Genomic DNA, 27662 nt, shown 5'->3' on the forward strand with positions numbered 1-27662 from the left:
TGAGAACAGGATCTGTTGAGGAAATTCCACAACTAAATAATGAAAGCTCCATGGTACCTGAATGGAGAGGCCTTGGTATTCGCTTTGATCTAACTACCTAGTTACAAGGGAGCTTGAAGGAGAGAGTTTTGAAACAAAGAAGAAAAAAATAACATTCAGTAATCCAAAGAGTAAGGCTATTGGTTAGGGGCAGCTAGATTTGGTTCCCACCTTAGAAGTTGAAATCAAGTTACGGTTTCAGAGAAACGGAGTCTCTTTTGATTCTGATTAAGAGTTTAGCTTTTGGGAGAAGTGATGTGTGTTAGTTTTCCCCCAATGTTTAAGATTTTTTTTAAGTTTCTGAGAAGAAACTCACTTCAGTCTCAGAAGAACACATCCAAATTCATAAAGAGATATGAGGGGCAAAATAAAAAAATTATCTCCCTCCTCACCTACTCCAGGGAACACATCCCCATGTGGGAATGCTTAGACTTCCCCCACAATCTTTCTCAGAGACATGAAAGGGCGTTGACTTAGGTTTAATAGTATGCAATTGGAATTTGTCTTTATAAAGATGCCGGGCTGTGTAATTTATGGAAATTAAGCATGTATGCATCTCCATTGTGCTAGACGCATTATGATAGAGTAGGATTAGGCAGAAAGACAGGGACCTCATGATATATTGAAATACTTTGTGTCTAAACACTGCCCAGAGATTGGAGAGGGATTTTTAAAACCCTACTATCCACAACAAGGCGGGGTTTCGAGTGTGACCTAGTTTTGCTGTTGTTGTTGTTAAGGAAGGAAGATAGATTTTGTGTATTTGTTTCATATTTTACCCTGAAAACCACATGACAGCTCACTTTGTTTTATGTTAAGAGGGATTCTTTTTAGAGCATTGTGTTGGTTTGCAAATGAAAAGGCAGGGCTATGCTTCCAATGACTCTGCCTTGAAATAATTTAAATTTCGGTTAGAAAGTTTACCAATTTATGACAAACATTGAGAATAAGCAAGTCTGGAATTTTCCGGGAAGTTCAGAAGATTCTTTTTTCTCCTTAATAAAAGGTTACTCAGTATGAACCGTGCAAGTGGAAAATTTTCTTTTGGTTGAAACGCCAAATCTGCTATGTTAGATTTAAAAGAAATACATTTCTTTTCCTTGATCCTAAATTTCTTGGAAAGCACTCCTCTGAAAGTTTTAGAAATAAAAAAGTCAGCAACAATAATAATCACGGTAACTGGTAATAATAATAGCTTTGCCTGTATGCATTCTATTTGTTTTTCAAATATTAACCACATACATTTACCTAGTTGATCAAAGCACCTTCACTTGTCTGAAAATTCAGTTCAATTTATGTTGAGAATGTTTGGTCTCAGGCAGTCACAACTGGCCACAGAAGGAATGGCTTTTAAACAGCAGAGAGCACCCTGTCAGGAATATAATGAAATTTAGCAGGTGTTGCTTTGGTTTTCTGCAAGTGTAAATAAATTTCAAAGATGTTCATACATGCACATGCTGAGGGCTGGGCGAAATTGTGTTAAAAAATCACGCACCACTTAATAAATGAATTCAGAATTTATTTCAGCTAATGACACTGTGGATATGCAATGTCTGATTAAAAATAAGGAATAGGGATTAATTTTGATTATTTGGAAAGAATGTGGCTGGATATCGAATAACGTCTTTAATCTGACTTTTTAAAAAAAACTGACTGAAAAAAATCACTGAAAAACATGGAACTCAGTGGAAAGTCGGATCAGATGTACTGTATTTATAGCCACGCAAATAAACACATTTCCAATTCTGTTTGTTGGAAGCCTTTACTGTTTTGTAACAAGGTAGTGCTCCTTTTGAAATGGGAACCCTGCCATCTAGTGAGCATTTTGGGTATCACATCTCAGATCATTCTTCAACCCAAATAGGTTAATTTAATCGAGTTATTTTAGAGTTGCAGTATATTATAACTATTTGTAGATGGAAAAATCGAAGCAAGAGAGTTGAAAGTTTTTTTCCAAAAGGCTTACATTGGACTAATGGCAGTGTTTTAAATAATATCAAAATAACTGAGTTCTCTAACACAAAAATGTAATTACTCAATAGACACAAGATTCACTCTTTCATTTTATCTAACAACATATTTGCTATATAAACCGCTGGTTATTCAGTGAAGACCCTCTTAGCTATTCACAATTAGTCTGTGAAACAAATTCTATATTATTTTTAGTTAATTATTCCAGAACTTCAGTTTCAATGGTTTATGAAAAAATGCTTTGCTTTTGGCTTTATTTTTGCTTTTGGCTTTCTTTCAAGAAAGAAATAATCCAAAATGAGATAATAATAATCTGAAATATTTGTATAGTTCATTGAGTCTTTAACTCTTCTATTGTGTTTCTTAGTATTTGACTTAGTGGTTTTAAAACTTACAGTACTATGTGTGTCAAAATTCATTGACATAAATATATGTTTTTAAAAAACCTTTAACCAATTGATGAAAGAATATTACTTCAGTAGGAAGAACCTCACAGATGGAAAAAATAATTTTCTATTGTATTAAAATATTATCTTCAAGTCATAAAGGTTCTCAAGTCGTTTATTCAACAAATGCATGTCGAGTCCCTGCTTGGTGTCAGTCACTGGGAGACAGGACATGTCTTCTCTTCAGGAGGCCTGAGGTACTAGGGTAGGCAAACATACGAAGAAATAATCACGTATGTGTCATGGATTCCCTCATAGAAGCGTGGGTAACATGCACAGTGGAAATTGGTCAGCACAGTCATGATGTTGGCTACAGGGAATTTCATAGACAAAGAGAAGTATTTGATCTGAAGCAGCAGAAGCTTCCCAACTTAGTGATGAAGCATACCTATGTGTTTGTAAAGTAATTTTAAAAAAATTTAAGATCACAGTTTCAACAAATGCAGAAATGGGCCAAACTATTTAAATTTTAAAACAGCAGGACAAAGTGAAGCTTCATAGCCCACAAAATTCCAGTCCAGGTTTCGGGACTTACTTCAGTCAATGAAGTTTCTATGTATACTAAACATGTGGACATTTTGAGTATGTTTCTAATATTTATGATTATCATGCTCCTGTCTTGAGCATGATTAACATTGATAATCATTTGATAATCAGCTTTTCTTTTCAGTAGTTTTATTGTTGTTCAGTCAAAACTGCAGTTTGCCAAAGTTAATTTTAATAAACTATGTACAAAGTTCTTCTATATTACTAGTTATGATAAAGTAAATTAAGCAGTTTTTTAAAAAACTGATGGCATTTAGAGCAGGAGGAATGGAATGTATGAAGGTCAGAATTGTGAGGCAGCTTGATGTGACCAGGAAAAGGAATAGTTTAATGACGAAAACATGTGTTTCCATGTGAACAGAACCAGATATGAGGACGGAGTGGTCGGGGCAGATTGGCAGATTGGCAGGAGCCTGTCCTTACTGGGACATCATAGACAAAGCTTGGGTTAAATACCCTTTTGGTCACCACCGTCCCACAAGTGTTTACCTCTCCAGGTCCAGAAGAGGTGGACTATCATGGCGAAGTGGATAAAACACTGGGCTCCAAGTCAATGTAAAAAATGATTTGGTTTGATTAAGCCAAGCTAGTGTATCTCATCCTGTTCCCTTTTTTTGTTGAGCACAAACCTCCTGTAAGATATTATTTTATTGATAGTCTTCAAGAAAATCACAAGGTTTTTCTTGACGTTTCGAAAGTTTTTTTGGCCAGATGAAGTTGAAAAAATGCTTTAATATACTGTAATTCACATTTTCAAAAATGTTCTTGAAAGAACACAAATTTTGATGAATTTTCATAGGCAAGGATACCCATGTAACCAGCACTCAGGTCAACAAAGCAGTAGCCATACTCCACACACCTACCAGAGTTTTGCTTATTTTTTTCCCATTTATTTATTTTATTGCATTTTAGGTTTTGGGGTACATGTGAAGAACATGCAAGATTGTTGCATAGGAACACACGTGGCAGTGTGATTTGCTGCCTTCCTCCCCATCACCTACATCTGGCATCTCTCCCCTTGCTATCTCTCCCCAGCTCGCCACCCCCCACCGTCCCTCCCCTATTTCCCCCCAACTGACTCCAGTGTGTAGTGCTCCCCTCCCTGTGTCCATGTGTTCTCATTGTTCAACACCCTCCTATGAGTGAGAGCATGTGGTGTTTGATCTTCTGCTCTTCTGTCAGTTTGCTGAGAATGATGGTTTCCAGGTTCATCCACGTCCCTACAAATGACACAAACTCATCGTTTTTGATGGCTGCATAATATTCCATGGTGTATATGTGCCACATTTTCCCTGTCCAGTCTATCATTGATGGGCATCTGGGTTGGTTCCAGGTCTTTGCTATTGTAAACGGTGCTGCATAGAATCTTTACAGCATGTTCACTGTTATATTGATGCCCTTTTTAAATGCTGAACTTAATATGGTTACACACATTTCTTTCCTGCAAAATTTCTCTTTGGAGAAGAAGGTGAGTGTTCAGTGCTCCCCAGGGGACAACACCTAGATTCAAAGTCAAAATCATCATCCCTGAGTTGCAGATAGTGAGCAGCACCTATGTTTGTTAAAGAGTTTGACTTTAGTGCATATATTCTTTCTTCTACTCCTGGAGTTGGCAAATTTGTTGTAAAGAGCCAAATAAAAAGTATGTTACGTTTTACAGGCCAAATACGATCTCTTTTTTACCTACTCCCCCTTCTTTCCTTCTCCTCCTCCTCTTTCTTCCTCATGATACCTCTAACAATGTAAACACAACTCTTGGCTCCTTAGTCATACAAAATCAGGCCTCAAGTAATATCTAGTCCACAGTTTGCTGACCACAACTGAACCTGGCTTGGTTTCTAAATCAACCAACCATTGAAAATAGAATCACTTTCTTCTCCCTAACACAGGAAAGGAACTCAGGTTTCCAATCTCCAGAAAAGTCATTTATTGATGATATTTTTGGTTCATTTTTGAAGCACATAGAGCCTCATCTTGGGTTTCTGCATGTCCAAGTTGAGCCTGTGGCTCAGTCTCATGGTGATCTCATGAGGAAGGCAGGTGTGACTGATGAGGTCTGGCTGGGCCAGCCCTCTGCACCTAGCTTTTCAACTTAACCTTCCAAGAGCCCTCACCTGTTCTGAGCAGGAGAATGTGCTGCCAATCGAATAGAGCTGTGATCCCCAGGGAGGGGCTAGGTTTAGAGAGCTTATTCCTTAAACCCACTTTCAGGTATGTTGTCAAGAGTGCAGAGAACTGGCTGTGTGCTGCTTATTGCTCAGATTCACTATGTGCAGCCCTGAGCGGGAAAAAACTTTCCTCTTCATTTTCTGAGCCCCACATGAGGAAAGTTCCAACGGTATGGTAAGAGCTGGTGTGCAATACAAGGAGAACTGGCCACCATAAAGTAGGGATGATTTCATTATCACCTTGGACAGGAACCTGAAATGACCCAGAACTCAAGGCTGTGATGGTTAATCCCATGCATATGTCCACTTGTCTGGGCTATGAGGTCCAGACATTTGGTCAAACACCCATCTAAATGTTAATTTGAATATATTCTTTAGATGGGATTAGTATTTAAACCAGTGAACTCTGAGTGAAGTACATGACCTTTCTTTATTTGGTAGGCCTCATCCAGTCAGTTGGAAGGCCTTAAGAGGAAAGACTGGGGTCCCCAGGAAAGAAAAAATTCTATGTCCAGGCTGCCTTTAGATGAGGACTGCAATCTTAACTGTTCCCTGGGTCTCTGGACTGACAGCCTGGCCTGCAGACTTCAGACTTGCCAGCCACCACAATCACATGAGCCAATTTCTTAAAATAAATCTCTCTATATACATACATATCCTATTGCTTCAGTTTCTCTGGAGAACCCCGACTAATACAGAGGGCTGCCCTCTGATGAGTAGCATTAGTAATGCTACCTGCATGACTTCCAAGAAAGCAAAGTGTGTCACTATATCAAGCTCAGCATTAGTAGCTGTTTCTCCTGCTGCCATCTGCCACAGTGCCCTTGGGCAGGTTCTGGCCTTCGGGCCTCTTCTCCTGTGGGAATCTCTCTGATGCTAAATTATTCCATTCCTTTAAGTCGAGTGAATCTACTCATATTCCAGGGATCAAAAGGCAAGTTACCATCATCACAGTGGAGTTTGCAGAGGCCCCTTTGGGTCACCCACTCCTATTTCACTCCAATTTCCTTCCTGCTTTTCACATTTTATTTCCTTTCATGTGTGACCTCATTATTTCCCTTCTGCAGCCTTTTGAGTTAGTGATGATAGCAGAATTTTTCTGATTTGACTCTTGAAGATCTTCCAATCTCTCTCTGTCTCTGTGTGTGTTTGCATGTGTCAGTGTGTGTGTGCGCGTGCGCGCGGCACCCTCTGCTTTGTTTGTGACAAGTTGCATTTTCTTACTCTATTTGTTTCCTCTTGGGACATAGCCATAGGCCCAAGGCACTGAATCTCTAGAATGAGAGGAAAAGTAACTCCGATGCAAGCTTGCAGTAAGGGGTAAATGACACGTTGCCTGTAAAATACATGGAAGGTGCAGAAGTCATGAGGGTGGCGCTATTGGCGCTATTTTACTGTCATCAGGAGGCTTTGATGGTCAAGACCAAAAAGCAAGGCAAGAAAATGGCTCTAGATTTAAGGACCTGAAATATCCCTGTCCTCATCCTCCTCTGCCTAGTAAGGCTTCTGGTGACTGTCTTCAGCGCTCCTTCTCACTTTGGAACCCCCTCCTCTAGTTGGTAACAGAAATTCTTCTTGGACTCTGACTTCTGATTGCTTATCTGAAAATGATATTGCACTTGAGATTTTGTTGACCACAGGCAAAGATGTACATATTATCTGGATATAAGCAACTGCAGCATTGCAACCAAGGTCATCGAATTACTTATTACAATGCGCCTTTTATCAGTCCTTCTCCGAACATAAACCTGGTATGGCTTTCAAAAGTCTATCAGAAACACATCCTTTTTCAGCTGGATTTTCAAGGCCATCCATCATCTGATCTTAAATCTACCCTTTCATACTGTTTTTCTGACTCAACTGCCCAAATTTTACTCTTTATCCAACTTGATCTACTCATTCATTTTTAACACACTTTATTTGATCAATCCCTTTTAACTGAAGGACAATGTCCCTCAGTTAACAATGTGACAATGTCCCTCGTAGACTGCTGGCTGATCACATCATATCCACTCTTCAAAGGACAACACAAGTCTATTCTATTGAATCCTCAAACATCGCGATCTCTGATGTTCTACAGTAGTTACTTAGCTTTCTGCGTTGGAACATCTCAGTGATTCAGAAATCAAATTTATTCTGTTTATTACATGGTCAAACAGTGCTAAGTTCTGGGTCACACATATTGTTAGTTGTAAAACCCTTCCGCTTTCAAGTGAGGGAGTGGACATATTTTCCTGTGATACTGCTTTTGGAGATTAAAATTGGAACAATTTTTCTGGAACATAAGTACTCAGGAAGCAAAAAACTGGAAGCAACCAGATGTTCTTCAGTGGGTAAATGGCTAAACAAACTGGTATAACAATTCCATGAATACCACTCAGCAATAAAAAGCAATCAACCACTTCTTCGTACAACATAGATGGATATCCATGGAATTATGCTAAGTGAGGAAAGGTGATCTCCAAAGGTGATATACTATCAGATTACATTCATATAGCATACTTAAAATCACATAATTATGGATTAGTGGTTTCAGGGGCTAAAGTTGTAATGAAACAATCTGTTCTGTTTTAAATAGATTATCAGAAGAATCCAGGAAGGATATTGATATAAAAAATGTAAGCTATAGATTATCTTATATGTTTAACTATATGCTTACTTTATAGATTTGCTAGAGAATATGCAGATGAATTAGTCACAGGTAGATAGGACACACACCAGTTAAAAATAAAGGAGATTACAAATTCTGAGAAAAATAAAAGGTTTTGTAAGAAATGAGTTCTAACATATACACTTTGGTCCACCTGTAAATAATATTTACATAATAAATTGTTTGGTGTTTACATAAAACTCATAGTATGCTTGCATAATATAATAAACACGGAATATTGATGTAACTAATACTTTTTAAATTATATTAAGTAATGAGAGAACAGAAATACTTGGGGAAATGATGAGGAGAAAGAGAAAAGTTGTATAAGATCTGAATATTCATCATCCATGACAGAAATATAATAATATTTTCTAATCCTAAAAAATTAGGATATAGCAATTACACATGTTAAGTGATAGGATGACAAATACCATAGAAAAGCAGAAACTTTTTAAGATTATTGTCTCTGTGCAGGAGAAAACCAGAGTACTTTTGGTTTATTGATTTATTGATTTTGAGATGGAGTCTCCCTCTGTCTCCAGGCTAGAGTACAGTGGTGCAATCTCAGCCCACTGCAACCTCCACTTCCCGATTCAAGTGATTCTTCTACCTCAGCCTCCCGAGTAGCTGGGATCACAGGTGCACACCACCATGTTCATATAATGTTTTGTATTTTTAGTAGAGATGGGGTTTCACCATGTTGGCCAGGATGGCCTTGATCTCTTGACCTCATGATCTGCCTGTCTCAGCCTCCCCAAGTGCTGGGATTACAGGCATGAACCACCGTGCCCGGCTTTGATTTACTTTTAGTACCAGTTGCTCATAAATTCATTAGGATTATTGAGCTTTTAAAGTTACAAACAAGTATCACTATGTAAATATAAAAATAATTATTTAATATCATACCTTCAAATCCAGGAATGGCAATTCCACAACTTATGCTAAAGAAATAATCCGAGACAGAGAAAGATACAAATGCATAAAGATGCTTCTAACAGAGTTAATAAAAATGTGGAGAGATTACAATTAATCTAAATGTTCACAGATAAGGGAAAAATTAAGAAAATGATGGCACATCCATAACTTTGAAAAACATGAAGCCAGTAAAATATTTCTAAAGCACATTAAGTGCTTAGGAAATGTACATATGTTGTTAATGTTATATGGAAAAAAAAACAAGGTACAAATTATATAGATCTAGCATAAACCCAAGTAGATATAATTATACATATATGTGTAAACAAAGAAAAATATTTGAAGAAAATAACTAATAGTTTAACAGTTGCCAAGTCTGTGTGATAATTTTTTTCTCAATTCTTTTATGAATTTTACAAAAATTTCTAATTTATACCTGCCTTCCTTTTATAATCATAAAAAAAAAAAAATTTGTTATTTGAAAGCCAATCATGAGATCACAAGTGATAATTTTAGGATGCAGGATTTAGACTCAGTTTGGTTTATCTCAGTGATGGTTTTCACTAGCAAAAAAGCAAGAATTATGTCTGACTGTTGTACCTGCAGAAAGGACAGCACAGCAGGTACTCAGTGAATATTTGCAAAGCCCAATCCAGAAGTCTTTCTATGTGCAGATTCCTTAAAAACAATGTGGTATGGGTCACAGCTCTCAGAATGGTAATCCTTTGTGTAAACACACCTATGCCATGTCCAGCAAGTTTTCACTGTAAGGGAGCATTATATTCCACCTTGCAGAGTTAAATGTCTTGCTTTGTCTCTTTCTTTTAATATTTTTCAAATTAGACTTGCTCATTTGTGGTGAAGCTTAGAGCAGTTCTGATCAGACTGCCTAATAACCACAGGAAATTGTGTGGGCAGTGTGTTAATTTGCTGATCATGTAGAACATCAATTGTGTGTGATAGAGCAAGACAAGTTTGGATGCTAAAAATCTCCAGGAAAAATATAATCAGAGAGAAGTGACAGTACACTTGACCGACCCTAAAACAGAGCAATTAACATCAAGTTTGCTGAAAGGTACATACTCTGGGGGGCCAAGCAAGGAACGGGATGTTTTGAATACATGCATCAGGAACCATGCCACCTCTCTGAATTTTTAGAGCCAGAATTGTGTTTTGATTGGCTTAGAGAAAGTACATATACTTGGTAATCATGGTAGTTGGCAGGCAGAGGCAGGTATGATTCCTTTTCAAGCTCAAAGCCAAGGCCAAATCTACTGACTTAAGTCAAATTATGATTAGGAGCTGAGTGAAAATGGTTGACCTTTCTGCCCTTCATCTGAGTCACACACATATCTGTATACATCTTTCATGATCCATATACTATCTTTTTGAAAAGCTTCTTTTTTTGTCAGCGAAGGTGAATCAAAATTGATATTAAAGATGTGCTATTATGGCCATTTGATTTTCTATCAGTTGGGGCAAGTTTTCCCCCAAATCAAATGATCATGGCCGAGATATATCCCACAGGATAAAAAGTTCATTCCTAAAATCATTATAAAAACAAAATACTAAACTAATATTTAACACAACTATGTGTGCCTGTATGTGCCAGACAGTGTGAGAGGTGCAGTTATATAGATATTAATGTAACTTGGGTGTTCAAAACCCGTGTGTGCTGTGGCTCACACCTGTAATCACAGTAGCAGTTTGAGAGGCTAAGGTGGGAGGTCAGGAGTTCAAGATCAGCATGGCCAACATGGTGATGGGGAGTACTCCATCTCTACTAAAACACAAAAATTAGCCAGGCATGGTGGCACATACCTGTAATTTCAGCTACTAGGGTGGTTAAGGCAGGAGAATCTCTTGGGCCCAGGAGGCAGAGATTGCAGTGAGCCAAGATCATGCCACTACACTCAAGTCTGGACGAAAGAGTGAGACTCCATCCCAATAAAAGCAAAAAGCCAAAAAACAAAAACAAAAACAAAAAACAAACAAAAAAACTCAAGTATGCCATTTTTCAGTAGTGCAAAATCGGGCAATTTATGTAACCTATAAACAGAACAACTATAGAACTTGTCATGCAAAGGCAGATACCTTTTAGCTCTGAAGAGGGCACTCTTTTCTGCCGAGACAATAGGTGTAAGTCAAGACTGTCCTGACAAACTTGAGCATACAGTCTCTCCACCTCTGTTTCCTTTTCCGTAAATTAGCACAATATCCCCAAAAGTGATGAAAGGACTATAAAGAATACTGATTGTAGAAAACACTCCACATAGTGCTTGGCATGCAGTGGTCTCTCAATGACTAGTAGCTCCAATTCTTTTTCCCTATCCCAAGTTGGAGAGTTTGCAGATAAGTAGAGAAAACACTCAGGCTAGAACCCATTTCTTCTATTTATAAAATTCTATAAATTTTATTTTTAAAATTTCAACTTTTATTTTAGATGCAGGGGGTATACATGCAGAGATTTCTTACATGGGTATACTATACCCCAGTAGTGAGTATAGTATTCAATAGGTAGTTTTTCAACCCACATCCTCTTCCTTCCTTCCCTCCTGGTTCTAGTAGTTTGCAGGGTTTGTTGTTCCTATGTTTATGTCTATGTGTATTCCATGTTTAGCTCCCACCTATAAGTGAGAACATACGGTATTTGGTTTTCTGTTCCTGTGTTAATTCAGTTAGGATTTAAGCAATGGGGAAATTACTCCCTATTAAATAAATGCTGCTGGGATAACTGTCTAGCTATATGTAGAAGAATGAAACTGTACCCTCACCTTTAACCATGCACAAAAACTAACTCAAGATGAATTAAATTTTAAATGTTAGTCCTCAAACCACAAAAATTCTAAAAGAAAACCCAGGAAATACCCTCCTCAACACTGGGCTTGACAAAGAATTTTTGCTAAAGTCCCCAAAATAAATTACAACAAGAACCTATTTCATAAGCTTGGTCTTGTAGCTTCATAAGCTTCAGCCTTGCTCCAACCTGCTTTTCCAGATTCATTTCTCATTGTATTCCACCAATTTCCCAAACATATATAACCATGTATCATAACCACACACACATACATGCACACGTTCAAATACATTCTGTATTCTATATCCTAAAATCAGTATGATCATGATTTACTACAGTTTTTAGAACAAAAGGATCCCTTTCATAAATCTGAGCCTGTTTGTACAATGTTTTCCCTGCCTTGAATTCCCTGTATCCTCTTATTTCTCTGGCAACCTCTCATTTAATTTTAAGAACTAGTTGGACTCTTTCTCTCTGAAGTCTGTGTATCAATCATCATTTTCTGTGTAACAAATGATCCCAAATTTTAAGGGGCTGTCTGGTTCATGATTCTGTGGGTCTGTGGTTTAGGTGGGGCTCCATTGGTTGGTTCTTGGCTGGGCTTACTCATGAATCTGCAGATGTCTGCTGGGTCAGCTAGATGGTGGCTGTTCCGGGATGGCTCAGTTCTACTCCTTGTGGTTTCTCATCCTCCAGCAGGTCAGGCTGGGCTCTTAAAAGGGAAACAGATCACACATCTAGGAAAGCAATTGGGTATGGGAAAGCCTACACAAACTCAAAGCCTACATCCACACCTAACAGAATACTGCTTCCGCTGTCTTCTATTTATCAAAATAAGTTTCAAAGCCAGCCTCAAATCAAGAGATTAACCAATGGATTTCATCTCATGATGAGTTGGGTTATAAGGTCACTTCACAAAGATGTGAACACTGGGATGCCTAAAAATTCATAGCTATTAATGTAATCAATCCATTAAGTCTACCTTTACTCTTCCAGAATAAGTTAATAAATTTATTCTACATGCTTTCCCTGACTTCACCCCCGCCCCTGTCAATTATATTTTTTAACCTAATGTGTGTTTGCAAGGACATGCAACCCTTCTTTATTTAGCTTGAAAAAAAATGCACAAAGGTATATTGTAAACATTATAAAGCACCTGTTGAATTAATAAACTAATGACAACATATAAAGCATATATATATGTGTGTATATATATATATATATTTGATGGTGAAATGATTGAACAGTGATTAAGTTGTTGCAGCTAGGGCTGAAAGAAATAGATATTTAATTGCATACACAATAGGAATCATGACAGCAATATTTCTGCTCATTTGTGAAAATTCATTTTCAGCTCAAACACTGATCAAAAAGTACAATCACTACCACAATAATAATGATAACAATATCATTTGGTTGATCTATGTGAAATTGCTAATAATCAACCATCTGACCTACAAAAACACAGCCATTTTTATGCTTCAACTAATAACAATAAAGCAGTGCAGTTCTTTTCCCGCTATCAGTGAACCTGAGAAAACAAGGCAGTGTTTATTTTGGGCAGCGGAACTGGATGACTGGGTGAAATAAGGAGCAGGCTTCTTGCAGAACTTATTGTAGGGTATAAACCCTTTCAGTCCTAAATTGATAAAGATATAGACAGAAAATATTTAAAACTGGTACAATGTATTTGACTATTTCTGACAGGGCAGTAGCAACAGAGAATGTGAAGAAGTTGGTAGACAAGTGGTTATAATGACAAAATGGGAAGCCCTGGTGTGCAACATCTTTTATATCATAATGGCTCAACATAGTATTAGTCTGCTGAGAACCATGTGCAATCCTATACCGGTGAACACAACTTGCTAAGAGAGTGCTCGGAGGCAGGGACTAATTCTGTGAAGAGAGGCTCGTGATCAAGGACGCCTAAAAATTGAGCTATAAATGCAGGTACTGACTCTATTATTGTGGGGAAATCTTCCCAGAGGAAAAGGTATCTTTTCACTGTCATTGAAGATGAGTATGATTTTAAAGGTTAAACCAAGAAGAGGGAGCAACATAGACAATGGTTTAGTCCATTGTGGCTTGAGTAGGGATTGCATAGTAACGGTGACTAGCGGTGTTCCTTCAATCTTCTGAATGATCATAACTAACTGTATTCACTGCTTATTACGTACTTTGTGTGTATCAGCTTTTTCAGCTTGCCTAAAAACTGGGTGAGTTAGAAGCTATTAACTCCACATAATAGATCTAGAGCTAATTGATGTTTAGAATCCTTGAGTAATTTGCTCAAAGTCACATAATGATAAACTAGGGAAAAAGCAAGATTTAACCCAGGATACAGGCTTTTAGCCATTACCTGATCAACTTTCTTTTTTTAGCCTATTCTGGTCAATCACTTTTTAGTATTAGAAATTTTTTGTTTTGGTTTTAAGTCTTTGTTTTATTTCCTTATACTAGACACCGATGCATCCTTGCATCTTGAACAATTCAAAGGCAGTATTTTAAACATTCTAGATGTTTAATGTATACTGTTGTATAAATCAGGGTTCTAAAGCAAGGGTTGGCAGTCCATGCCCTGCAAGCCAAATCCAGCTTGATACCTGCTTTTGTGAGTGGTTTTATCAGAGCCCAGCCACTCCCACTAATTCACCTGTTGTCTATTGCCATCGTCACACAACAGCAGAATTCCATAGTTGTGACGGAAACCATATGGCCAGCAAAACCTAGAATATTTACTATTTGGCCCTTTATAAACAAAGTGTATGGAGACCTAATGAAACTCTGCTATGTTAAGAACTTCTCATGCCTTGTAGTATTAAGAAACTTTAAAAATTTGAAATTCTAGCATCTAATTTGGATATTTTTATTGCCCCTGATTATTTCATTAAACTGCTCTTTGAGTATTGTAATCGTTTACGTTGGCAGAAATGATGTGTGGATACTTTATGTGCTTCATTTCATTTAATCCTCCTAAGATCCAGTGGGTATTGAGTATCATTCTTATTTCATCAACAAGGGAAGCAAATGTCAGAGTTCACCTTCACTTGCCAAAGTGAAGGAATTAGTACTCAAACACAGCTGCCTTGGACCCTAAACTCTAAATTCTATTTTCCTTCTATTCTTTAAATTCATTCTCACGTGGCAAAAACACACTGATTAATTGCTTAGGAACATATAGTACCCTTTATTTTAAAATATCAGCAATCATTTCTCATTGTTATCATATAAATGGAACATCCCATTAAAACTTGGGAAATGTCAACCCCTAAGAGGTCGGATGATGTGTGTGCCCAGCCATGCAGTAATTTACAAAGAAGGCAGGGAGAGGTAGCATACCTGCAATTTAAGGCATCACTTCTCAGTATTCCTGCCTGGTTTGTAACCTCAGCGTCATAGCATATTATGCTTGGGCAGTTTCTCAAAGATCATTTCACCTAAACCCCTAACCAAGGCTTAGATTCTTCCTTAGTATTTTTGGGCAGTAGCAATTGGGTTCACATTAATGGCATACTTAGTCTGTTCCAGATACTGTGATAGACGTTTAATATGCTTCACCCCATTTAATCTTCACAGCACCTCTGGGAGATAGGAATTAATTACAGACAATAAGGAAACTCAGGATCAGTAAGACAAAGTCGTTTTCCCAAGGTCACATAACTGGTAAGTGGTGAAATTAAGATTGAGAGCCACACTGCCCAACACTAAAACCCACCTGTCCTCTTCATCACACTTCCCATCAGCAGCCCATTACCCTGAGGTATTTATGGACAGCCCAGCAAGTACCTTTGTAATCTCTGATAAATAATAGAATCATAGGAGGGACTGTGGTTCACAGTTTTTCTAGTGGGTGAAAATGAATTTTTTTTTAATAAAAGCAAATATGCACTTGGGAAGTACTAATAACATGAAAGTTATAAAAGAACTTAAAATCTCTCAGTCACCAGTTGATTAGAAATAGGTGGTCAACCATGCCTCTCTGGACAGATGTTTAATGGAAAAAGCAACTCTATCCATGACTTTGAGCAAAACCTACCAGCCGCAAGGCAAGGATATTAATAGTTTCCAGGTCTCTGCTGATTACCACCTTACACTATATGCTCACCTTATATACCCTTATATGAGTAGGAAAATGTCATTGAATAGATACCACATTTTAACTAAACATATTCTCAAGACGACCTCCGCAAACCCACTAGCACACACATGCAAACACACATACACTCCGAGCTTTGTCACTCCAACAACAATCCTTTCTACCTGATGGGACTTATGCAACACCAAATAACACATCACCTGAAAACTTGCAGCATGGCGAGTTTAAGGAAGTGAATAAGTGAGCAAGTGTATAAGAAAAAAAGAGGAGAGGTAAATACATTAGAAAATAAGTAATTATTGATAATCATTGTATACTTACTTTAAACGCTATTCTAAGTGCTACACATCCATTTATGCCATACAACTTTGTGAAATAGCATTTTTATTGTCCCTTATTTCAGATGAGAAAAGCCAGCTTTAGAATGAACTTATCTAAGATTACAATGAGCCAAGATTTGGATTCTATAAATACTTTTAATAAAGAAATTACAAAAGCAAAGGAGGTTATATTAAAATACACACATAGTTGTGTGCACACACACATTTAAAAGGCACATACACATTGCAAGGGAAGGCTGTGAGAGTGCCATACAGAGCCACTACCTCTTGCTGGAGTCTTTCAAGAAAATTACACTCCAGGAGAAAACTCCTGGGCCATGTGGTTCACTGCAGACAGCTCCCCCAAGTTTCCGTCATGCTTTTTGGTCTGGGCTTGAAAATTTCTGTTTCTCTCTATTTGCAGCATTTTCTGCTGAAGATTTATCTTTTGATTTGCTTTGTCTGTACCTCAAGTATTCATTTCTGGCCATTTTCCAGCTCCACTCCTGCCCCTTCCTACACACCTTACAATATCAACTCAAAACACTGACACAGGGCTTTTTTGAGCTCCCTTAGGGGAAAGTAAATGCCTCCACAGAGGATTCTTGTGTGGACCAGAGACAGCGAATATAACCTGTAAGCAATGAATAACAGATACCTATTATGAATATACAAGCAGGACACTTCTATCTCATGTAAGTTTATATTTTACTTTAATTGTTGAGAAAGCCCTGGGTTGATGTTTTCAATTGGATGTGGTCATTCAAGGAGCTGATTTTATAGCCTTAAGTATTCATTGAGTCAAGAATTTATTATGGCTGCATTTTTTGTAAAGGCTGAATAATTTTATTGCCATCAATGAGATTGGTAGCAGAGGAAGCTGAGGCAATGATGAAAATAATTAAATCATGTGCTTCAGGGCACAAAGCAATCACATACAGATGAATGGAAAACAATTTTGCATTCCTGTCTGATCCTTTTGAGTTCCTTTTATCACCCTCTCCACCCTTCCAAAACCCAATATCACCACTGGCTGAGGATATGGTGCAACTGTGCCTTTCACCAGAGGCTTAGTGAGCTGTGGATGCTGTAGCCAAACAAGACAGGGTCCAGGCAGCCCAGATGATGAGGTTCTGCCAGAAACAAGCTTTGTTTCTCTGGCTCCCCTCCTCCCTTTAACTGACTGTGTGTGGACTTCTAGTAGCATTATTTATTATAATTAATTGTTTCACTTCACTGATCGAAAGCTGCTTCCGAATCTGATTCAAGGACAACAGTCCCTGAAATTCATGGATCTTGACATTACAAGCCCCATAAACCTTCAGCGAGGAAAGGCTGAACTTGTATGCTGTAATGCCCTTAGTGTACTTTTGCAGACCATAATCAACTTTCTGTTCAGAGAAGTGGAAGTGTCCGACTACGTCTACCTTCATGAGCCTTTGCTCTCATCTCCTTTCTTACAGCTCTCAAATCAACGTTCTTCTGTCTTAAGCTGTGGCTACTATAAATAGTCTCAGAGAAAGGCATCCTTGTAATTACAACATATGCCAAATTGCTCATTTCCAGATGATTAAAAAGAGCAAGCTGAATTCCCATGTGATATCGAATAGGCTATACCATTATGATGTCATGTTACATGAAGGCTTTAAGAAACTCAATTTTAATATTTAATGTCTTCAGTATAATTTAGAGATGATATTATGTTTAGACTTGTCCCTGCCCAGCACTTACAAAAAATAAAAACAATCATCTTCATTGGGGCAGGCAACTAAGCTCTATAGAAGAGAAATTTACTATGTCATTATTTCTTAAGAAACATCCCAAAAGTATGGTTACTAGCTATCTTTTCATTTGTTAGGGCTCAGTAGGTAGAATGTAAGTGCCTTGAAGGTAACCCCTCTATATCATACCTGCTTCCTTTGTCTTTGCAAATGTATAGCTCCACTCAAATTTAATAGTCCATAGATATTAGTTGATTGATTGACCGATTTGCAAATGACATTTTGTGCTCCCCTTTATCCTCAGGCTCTTCCCGATGTGAATGTGTATCTCCTCCATTGGCCTAAATAGAGAAAAGAGAGGAGGGATATGAAGAGATTCAAGTAATGTGGCAGTACATGTTGAGGAGGTGGGGAGAATCAGCATAAGCAACGCATTAAGGACACTGGGAATCAATGAAACATTCATTGCTCGCATTCACTTTCCACTGGGAAGCTTTTGCAATATCCCCTTGCCTCATCCCTGTGCAACCTTCCAGTAGCATCCCCTGTGAATTATGTGGATATTGCATGACCCTGACACTGGCACACCTTTGCTTCTTCCATTAAGACTTAGTTTTCTGAGAGGGAAGGCTGTGAGGCCGTGAGGAATTCTCTCTTTAGTCCATATGTCTCCAAAATATATGGATGCATAATGCTTTGTGATTTAGAATAGCATGTCATTTTTATTTATCAGGAATCTTTTGTCTTTGAGATTTGTATTTCGGAAAAGAATAAATCATTATTTCTTTAGAGACACAAAAGATTTTTATATTTTTCTATGATATGTAATTTCAGGGATAGAGAATCTCATCTGATTTTAACTAATATGCTATATAGGCTTTCCTCAGTAAAAGAAAAGTTTCCAATTGTGAAAAATTGTCACCCTTTTTCACACATAATGTATAAAGAAATGTTAGCATTCCTCTCCAGTAATCTCTATAGGAGAAGACAAACCTAATCGTCAAATGATTAAGTCATTACTTATCGAGTTTGTAATATAGATGGGGATGACTGCTTAGAGAGTGGGAAGTTGTAAAGTTATAAGGAAGGTTTAAGAAATGCTTCCTGTCTGCAGTGAGCTCATAATTGTATGAGAACAGAATATATAAATGTATAAGCTTATGGGTTTATTCAAACACCTGTGCATCTGGCATATCCAGTCTTAATAAGTTGCAACACATTCACACAGCAATCCAAGTCAGAATACCAGGAGTCACTACTGACTTTTTCGTCTCTCATTTCCCCAGGACTAGTTGCTAGTCCCAAAGATCTATAGATTCTACCTCCTTAATAGCTCTAAATAAATCTTACCTACAATATCCTCCTGCCTTAGTTCGGACCTCCATCTTGCCGTAATTTCCAGAATAGCCTCCTAAGTAGCCTTTTTATGTCAACTCTCAAATACCTCCACCTCCCCAATCCATTCTCTACACTGCAACCAAGTTGATCTTTCTTAAATCAAGCTTAATTGGCATTGTAATTCCCTTACTTGTGCAGAATAAAATGTAGACAATTCAGCTTCATATGTAAGGCCTTTTGTAACTTTATTTTTGCCTAATTTTGTAGTGATTTTGCAATTCCATAATAATGTATACACTCCAAAAAGACTAGGTCAACATCTTTATGCACCACTGTATCCTTCAAGGCCTACCAGAGGATATTGCAACAATTGGTGCTGATGACTTTGAATAAATAAACCCTTAGCTCCAACAAACTAAACTAGTTATTGTTTCATGAATGGCCCATGCTGGTGCTGTCTCGGAGCCTTTGGCTATGCTTTTGACCCTCCCAGTAATGTTTTTCTTAAGGACAGATTCATTTCAAGGACACTTTTTTCTTAAAGACCTTTTCTGTTCCTCTTGGCTGGTTAAGATTCCTGTCCCTTTGCTCCCATACCCTCCAGTTGCTCTGTTACAGAACTTGCTTCATTTTCTGTAATAACAGTATCTGCAGGTTCCTTTGGTCTGAATGCTCCTTGACAGCAGGAGCCCCATCTTATCTGATTTTCTGTACCCAGTGCCACCATTGTTCTTCACCAAAAGTATGCACTTGATGAATGCTTAATGAACATAGGAATGAGTTGTATGAATAGACAAATGCATAAAAGGCAGTTGATAAGTTAATGGATAGATATACTGAATGGAACAGCTATGCAAGGCAGTATAATATATATGATCAAATTCAGTCATGCAAAGAAAAATATAAGTTCCCAGAAGGAAGATGTCTCTCTGGTTTAACTCTTTGGAGATGGCTCATTGTAGTTTAGCAGGGACTTTGGAGTATTAAGAGAAATACCCAGAACCTATTCACTTCTAAGTTCAGTCCAAAATTAGATAGTCATTATTCTCTAAATATTCACATATTACTCACTTAAAACTGAAAAAAGTGTGGATTTAACAAATTAAATATCCCCCAAGTTTCAGATTGATTATACATTTCTCAAATCAAAACTGAAATTGTTATACTTTAAAAACCTTAGAAAGCAAACAGAAAAATATAGAGTGAATATAAACTAATCAACATATTTATGCTATAGGAATGGGTTTTAATTTTTTTTTAGTATTCCAATTTTAACCCAGATTTGTGTTTGTTTCCAGGAATTTTTCTTTCTAATCTAGTGAGACAATGACTGTCTCAAATCACCCAAGCTTACCAATTTGGACTGAGACTGAGAACAATAGTTTTGGATGTGTTTTCTAAGGTGATTCACTCCTTTGTGTGGCTGGACAGGCCCTCTTTTGTAGTTTTATTTTGGTCATGAGATTGCTAAGTGTCTAATTTCTCTAGAAAGTACTTTTTCATGTTTATTCTGAATACCTCTATATTATAATTTTTCAAGTCTATTCTCAATGGCCTTATATTACAACTAACACAAGCTATTTTGTTGTTATTGCTGGCTTTGAATCAAGTCTGTTCTGGCTTGGTTAAATATGAAAACTTCCTTCAATTTGATTAATTGAAATTACAACTTTTTTACTTCATTAACAATTAAGCCCTACAGTATTGAAAATGGTGTTTCTTTGTATATTGCCAACATCAAGGTCATCACCATAACAAACCTCTTCAACTTCCCTATTATGCTTTTCACGGTTTTGTTGTATCTTTTGTGTGGTCTCAGAAACTAAAAAGAATATGTCTTTTCTTCTATATCACCAATTCTTCTTCTTACACTGCCACTCCCATCTTCTTTGTATTTCCATCAATTTTCCCTTCTCTACCTTTTATGATTTATCTCTTCCTGTCACTAAATCGTTACCTTCATTCTATAAAGTATCCAAAATTTTCACATAATTTCAAGATGTTATGTTATTTTTTTCACATAATATCCTAAAAAGCACTTACTTTTAAATGTGCTACCTCTATTTACCATCCTATTCCTATCTTTCAGCACCAAACCAACTGAAGGATCTGTTTTCTATTGCCATTATAACAAATTACCACACTGGACCTCTTCCTTACACCATACACAAAAATTAACTCAAGATGGATTAAAGACTAAAATGCAAAACCCAAAACTATAAAAACTCTGGAAGACAACATAGGAAATACCATTCAGGACACAGTCATGGGCAAAGATTTCATGATGGAGACATCAAAAGAAATTGCAACAAATGCAAAAATTGACAAATGAAATCTAATTATACTACAGAGCTTCTGCACAGCAAAAGAAACTATCAACAAAGTAAACAGAGTGGGAGAAAATTTTTGCAAATTATGCATACTACAGAAGTCTTATGTCCAGCATCTATAAGGAACTTAACAAATTTATAAGAAAAAAATGGACAACCCCATAAAAAAGTGAACATGAACAGACACATTTCAAGGGAAGATATGCATGTGGCCAACAATTATATGAAAAAAAGCTTAACATCATTGATCATTAGAGAAATGCAAATAAAAACCATGAGTGAGATCTCACACCAGTCAGAATGTCTATTACTAAAAAGGTAAAAAATAACAGACGCTCATGAGATTGTGGAGAAAAAGGAACACTTATATACTTTTGGTTGGAGTGTAAATTAGTTCAAGTGTTGTGGAAAACAGTGTAGTGATTCCTCAAAGACCTAAAGACAGAAATACCATTTGACCCAGTAATCCCATTACTAGGTATATACACTAAGGAATGTAGATCATTCTATTATAAAGACACATGCATGTGTATGTTTACTGTGTCATTATTCACAATAGGAAAGACATGGAATCAACCTAAATGGCCATTAATGATTGACTGGATAAAGAAAATGTACATATGTACCATAGAATACTATGACTATGCAGCCATATAAAGAATGAGATCATGTCCTTTGCAGGGACATGGATGGAGCTGGAGGCCATTATCCATAGCAAACTAAGGCAGAATCAGAAAACCAAATACCCAAATACCACATGTTCTCACTTATAAGTGAGAGCTGAATGTTAAGAACACTTGGACACAGAGGGGAACATCATACACTGGGGCCTACCAGAAAGTGGAGGATGGGATGAAGGAGAGGATCAGGAAAAATCGCTAATGAGTACTAGGCTTAATACCTAGGTGACAAGGCTGGGCACAGTGGCTCAAGCTTGTAATCCCAGCACTTTGGGAGGCCAAGGTGGGTGGATCATAAGGTCAATAGATTGAGACCATCCTGGCCAGGATGGTGAAATCCTGTCTCTACTAAAAATACAAAAGAATTACCTGGGTGTAGTGGAGCACGCCTGTAGTCCCAGCTACTCAGGAAGCTGAGGCAGAAGAATCGCTTCAACCTGAGAGGTGGAGGTTGTAGTGAGCTGAGATCGCACAACTATACTCCAAGCAGGTGAAAAAGTAAGACTCCATCTCAAAAAAAAAAAAAAAAATTGGTAGAGACAGTTTCTCACTGTGCTGCCTAGGCTGGTCTCAAATTACTGGGCTCAACTGANAAAAAAAAAAAAAAAAAAAAAGGAAAAGAAAAATACCTAGATGACAAAATAATTTGGACAATAAATCCTATGACAAGTTTACCTATGTAACAAACCTGCATGTATACTCCTGAACTTTTTAATAAAAGCTAAAAAATAAAAACAAAAAAAATTTAAAACAAATTACCACAAACTTGTGTCTTAAAACAACACAAATTCATTATCTTATAGTTCTGTAGCTAGGAAGTGCAAAGTGAGTCTTACAAGGACAAATATCAAGGTATAGTCAAGGCTATGCTCTGTCCAGAGGCTCCAGGGGAGATCTCATTTTCTTGTCTTCTCCAGTTGTGAGTGGCTACCTGCATTCCTTGGCTCATGGCCCCTGCCTCTATCCTCACAGAGTGTCTCTCTAAACTCTGCTTTCATCATTATACTCCTTTTGCTGACTTTGGCCCTCTGGCCTCTCATTTATAAAGACCCTTGTGAATACATTGAGCCAAACTGGCTAATCCAGGATAATCCTCTCAACTTGAGATCTTTAATTGAATCACATATACAAAGTCCCTTTTGTCGTGTAAAGTAACTATTCACAGGTTTTGGGGATTAAGATATGGACAACTTTTGGTGCTCATTGTTCTGTATACCATGGGGGAGAGTCTATCTGTGCTAAAATAATATGTGTAAACCACCTGACACTTAGTGGGTACTCAATATATATAAATTCCAGGAATGATAAAATATGGGAAAAACATGTTTGTGACTGTAAGGTTACAGTTTTCACAGTCAACTAAAATGATGCAAATTATAAAAATCTAAAGTTTTAAAATTATTGATGTAAGTATAGTCTGAGAAAATTCTTGATTGTTTTATGTACGTGAAATTCTAAGTATCCGGTGTTCTCGAGGAGGAAGCCCTTTACACTAGATATTTTATGGAATGACTTAGAAGAATACAGCGTCACTTATGCTAAGAAATAGTTACTCATCCCGCAATTCTCTACCCTAACCCATAGAAAACCTTTCATATCTCTTCATCTCCACTGCCACTATCTGACCCAAACAGCCCCGATTCCTCTAGAATTGCCTCCATACAACGGTATTCTCAGTATTCCCCATCAGTCTGCTCCTCACCCGTATCTGGAGTCATTATGTAACATGTAACAGAGTTTATACACTCTCCTACTTAAAACATTTAAGTGGCTTTCCGCTTTTTGTAAAATTCAAAATATTAAGTCTGGTCTTACAGGTGTTTCGTGGGCTGGCCCTGCTCTTCCTCTGTAGCCCCACTGGGGAACACATCTGTTTACACGTGTCACCTTCCTCGTCTTTAAATATCTGCATTCTACAAGGCCCTAAGTAAGCCTTTACATGAATGTTATTACCTCTGCAAGAATAATGTTCCCAGTTAATTTCAACCTGGTTAATCCTTATTATTATTCACTTGTAAACTAAGCATGATTTCTCCGAATGGCTTATTCAATTCACCATCATTCTCTCTCGTGGTCTCCTGACATTCTCTTTAAATATTAACTGAACTTGTGATTGTATTTTTATTTGCTTTGTTATTTATCTCTCTCCACTACTGGTCTGTGTACATTCCATTAGGTACAGAGATAATATCTGCTCAGTTTAGTTCCATATACAAAGTCCTTAATGCAGTGTTTGTACAAAGTGTGCAGTCAACAAACATCTTGAATGATAAATGGGCTTGTTTAGTGTGTATACACTCCATGAAGACAGACATGAGGTTGACTTTCTTCACCACTGCCTCCGCCATGCATGCTCCTACACCTGATGTACAGAAGATGCTAACAGCTGCAAAATAAGTGAATAAATAGAACAGGGAATCCTAAACAGTATTCTACTTAAGGTCAGAAGACACAAATGTATTCCCAAGGGGAAAATTGCAAATTCTATTTTTTTAAATCTGGGCCAATTGTGGAATGTTTCCCTATAGAATTTGGAAAGATAATCATGTCTCACAACTTATTTGCAATGTTTTATGAGAGGCATATGTCAATCTGTAGGTTTAATTCACAGCTGTCCTTTCACTCCACTTCAGGAAAGAGGAGCTCACCACAGGGACAAAGCTATATTTGGAGACCATGGGTTATGCAGGAGAAACCTGGTGATTTCACCCTGATAAGAAAGGAATAAAAGCTCTTGCTGCCAGTAGCAGCTTCCTTGGGATTTCCCCTTGAATAGATTCTCTCTCTGTTCTCTATTAACCTCTAACAGAAATGCATGCCTAGGGGAAAGTGTGGTGGGGGCTACCTAACACATGAGACAGTGTTTAAGGTTGAAAGTTTGGAACTACTCACTTCAGCCTGGTTCTGCCATGAGAGGTGAAAAAGTGGGAATGCTTGTGGTTTCCATGGTGTCCATCTATTTCAGGATCACAGAATAGACCAGTGAGTGAAAAAGGAGCCCCATACGGAATATAAGTAACTACCTGTCTGATTTTGTCTTCTGCACCTACATCTTCCTTAGGGACCTTGAAAAAGTGGCTCTGGGTATTGTGGATGGAAAGCTACTCAAAAGCTTTTTAAAACATCTCTCCACCTATGACCATGACAGCTTCCACACCATTCTCCACACTACTGTCCATGTGATCTTGCAAAAAGGTGAATCTTATGACACCAATCCCTGACTTAGAGCTTCTCCTTGTTCTTAGAATAAAATCCAAAATCTGTATCAAAGCCCACGAGTCCTCTCCTTTCTCATCACACAGCACTTTCCCTCTCATTTCCATGTCCTCATCATGCAGGGTGTTTTATCACTCCTTGAAACGCACCATGCTACCCTAGAACACATCTTTATTCAGACTTGTTCTTCCCTCTACCTGGTCCATTCTGTGAAATCAAATTTAGCCTAAAGCTGCCTCCTTCCATATTTCAGGTTTAGACTAAAGTTTTCTCCGGACATCATGAACTATAACCTAAATGGAGTTGTATATGGATTGTAGTCTAGTCTTGTGTCAATCACTGAGTTTTGGCCAATCAACTGTTCAAACCATATTCAGATAAGGCAAACACTAAGCTGTAACCAACCCAGCTGTTTCTGTATCTCCCTTTTATTATCTGTATGACACTTTCCTTTTTCTATCTATAAATCTTCCACCACATGGCTAAGATGAAATGTCTGAGCCCACTCTGGCTTGAGAGGCTGCCTGATTCGCAAATCGTGATTTGCTCAAGTAAACTCTGTTAAATTTAATACAGCTAAAGCTTTTCTTTCAACAGTTCTTTTTGGTGCTCTCTTGATATATACATCTCAGAATAATATCACTTCCATGAAGTCTTTCATGACCGACCTAGCCCACCGTCAGGAAAGATCTGATTCCCTCTGGCATATCCTCTTGGCGCTTTATATGTTAGCATTTACCAAATATAATTAAAGACCAAATTTGTGGTTCCTTTATTAAAGTCAGTTTTCTTTTCTTTCTTTCTTTGAGACTAAGTCTTGCTCTGTTGCCCAGACTGGAGTGCAGTGGCATGACCTCTGCTCACTACATCCTCTGCCTCCCAGGTTCAAGCAATTCTTCTGCCTCAGCCACCTGAGTAGCTGGGACTACAGGCGTGTGCCATCATGTCCAGCTAATTTTTGTATTTTTAGTAGAGACGGGGTTTCACCATATTGGCCATGCTGATCTCGAATTTCTGACATCATGATCCACCTGCCTCAGCCTCCCAGAGTGCTGGGGTTACAGGCATGAACTACTGAGCCTGGCCAAGCCTCTCTTTCTGAAAACTAAAACCCATGGATTCAGATAGTATAGCATTCTCATTCCACCACACATTCCCTAGTAGTCATTGCTTATGGTGTATGAGCTCAACCGTTATTCACTGAAAGATTATCTGAATGAATAGATCTGATTGTGGGCATCAACTGCTATTTGATCTTGAGCTAAAGATTACTGTTCACATTTGAACACCCTGGTTATCATCATCACTTATGCCTTAGTGCTATGATCTGAATGTCCTCTAAAATTTGTGTGTGGAAACTTTATCTCCATTGCAGTGACACTAAGAGAGGGGTGTTTAGGGAAGTGATTAACTCATGAAGGCTTTTCCTTCATCAATGGTTTAGTGACTTATTTTAGGTTGGTGCAAAAGTAATTGCAGATTTTGCCAGTGCTTTTAATGCCAAAGGCCGCTACTACTTTTGCATCAACTTTAATAAAAGGGCTGGAGGGAACTGGCTTAGGTCTTTCTTTCCTTCTATCTCTTCACTATGTGAGGACACAGCATTTGTCCCCTTTGGAGGACATGGTGACAAGCACCATATTGGAAGGAAAGCCCAGGACTTCCACAGACACCAAAACAGCTGGAACCTTGATGTTGGACTTCTTGTGACTAGAATTGTGTGAAATAAATTTATGTTCTTTAAAAATTACTCAGTCTCAGCAACTATGACAGAAAAGATCACCATTTAAATAGCTGATTCGACTATCTCCCAGGTCCAAACCATTGTTTTTAAATTTGGCCTAAAATCGAAGATAACTCATATCAATTTAATTTTTCCTACTCACTGATCCTCTCATCCTTCTTTGCTCTTAGTGAAATACTTCTCCGCTTCCTAAACATTTCATTAATACATTGGGTTCCAATTCTCTCTAATATGTTAGTCTCCAAAACAGAACATAACACTCTAAACATGATGTGATTCTCCTACACAGAACAGAGCTAACTTCACCTTCATTTGATATTCTATAGCTCTATGAATTCAACATGAGGACTCATTATGATGAAAGGTGACAAAATATTCCATGTCATATTTTAGTAAACTGCCACATATTTTAGTTAGTACAGTTTTAACATCTTATTCTTTGGACTTAATTTGGGGATAGATTAAGAAAACACCACCAAAATGAGAAATTTGCAAAAACAAAGTTTTCCAATCCATATTACCTTTGGGCAAAGATATTTCTAATTCGTATCCTTCGTTTTAGAACTGCAACACCTGTCAGGGCAAAATATAGCTATTTATACTTTAAAGAAATCTGAGTAGGCATTACTCTTTCTTTCTTTCTTTCTTTCTTTCTTTCTTTCTTTCTTTCTTTCTTTCTTTC

The sequence above is a fragment of the Cebus imitator genome, unplaced genomic scaffold (assembly GCF_001604975.1).
Source record: "Cebus imitator isolate Cc_AM_T3 unplaced genomic scaffold, Cebus_imitator-1.0 Scaffold127, whole genome shotgun sequence".
NCBI classification, from domain to species: Eukaryota; Metazoa; Chordata; class Mammalia; order Primates; family Cebidae; genus Cebus; species Cebus imitator.